The sequence below is a fragment of the Trichechus manatus genome, unplaced genomic scaffold (genome assembly GCF_000243295.1).
Source record: "Trichechus manatus latirostris isolate Lorelei unplaced genomic scaffold, TriManLat1.0 scaffold00077, whole genome shotgun sequence".
Lineage (NCBI taxonomy): Eukaryota > Metazoa > Chordata > Mammalia > Sirenia > Trichechidae > Trichechus > Trichechus manatus.
This window is the reverse complement of record NW_004444013.1, coordinates 722,458-723,612: the sequence shown is the minus strand read 5'-3', so window position 1 is coordinate 723,612 and position 1,155 is coordinate 722,458.

Genomic DNA, 1,155 nt, shown 5'->3' with positions numbered 1-1,155 from the left:
GTGTGTTGGAAAAGAAAGTATACTTGGCTTCTGTTGGGTGCACTGTTCGGTATATGTCTATGAGATCAAGTTGGTTGATTGTAGCATTTAGATCTTCTGTGTCTCTGTTGAGCTTCTTCTGGATGTTCAGTGCTTTACTGAAACTCGTGAGTTGAAGTCTCCTACTACTATTGTGGAGCTGTCTATCTCTCTTTTCAGTGCTGTTAGAGTTTGTTTTATGTATTTTGGAGCCCTGTCATTTTCATAAATATTTATTATAGTTATGTCCTCCTGGTGTATTGACCCTTTAATCATTATATAGTGTCTTTCTTTATCCTTTGTGGTGGATTTTACTTTAAAGTCTTTTTGACAGAGATTAATATTGCTACTCCAGCTATTTTTTGAGTGTTGTTTGCTTGCTACATTTTTTTCCATGCTTTGAGTTTTGGTTTGTTTGTGTCTTTAAGTCTAAGGTGTGTCTTTTGTAGGCAGCATATAGACGGGTCGTGCTTTTTTATCCAATCTACCACTCTGTCTCTTTATTTGTGCATTTAGTCCAGTTACATTCAGCGTAATTACTGATAGGTATGAGTTTAGTGCTGTCATTTTTGATGTCTTTTTTTGTGTGTTGTTCACAGCTTCTTTGTTCCCCTTAATTTTCTGTGCCTAGTCATTCTTCTTTACGTATTTTCTTTTCATTGTTGTTGATTTTGTATTTGCTGAGGCTTTATATTTTTCTAGATTTTTATTTTGACCTGTAGGATTGTCAGTTTCCTTTGTAGTTACCTTAATATTTACCCCTATTTTTCTAAGTTTATACACGTCTTTTATTTCTTTATATCACCTTGACTTCCCCTCCATATGAAAAATCTATGTCTACATTTTTTATGTCCCTCTTTTTTGTTTCAGTGTTGTCATTTTTTACATATTGATATCTCTGTTTCCCTATTTTCAATGTTTTAGCTTTGATGTATTTTTGTGACTCCCCTATCTGAGTCGATATCTGGTTGCTCTGTTCTGTGTTCTAGTCTTGTATTGTTATCTGATGTTATTGACTTACTAACCAGACGACTCCCCTTAGTATTTCTTGTAATTTTGGTTTGGTTTTTGCAAATTCCCTAAACTTCTGTTTATCTGGAAATGCCCTAATTTTGCCATCATATTTGAGAGACAGTT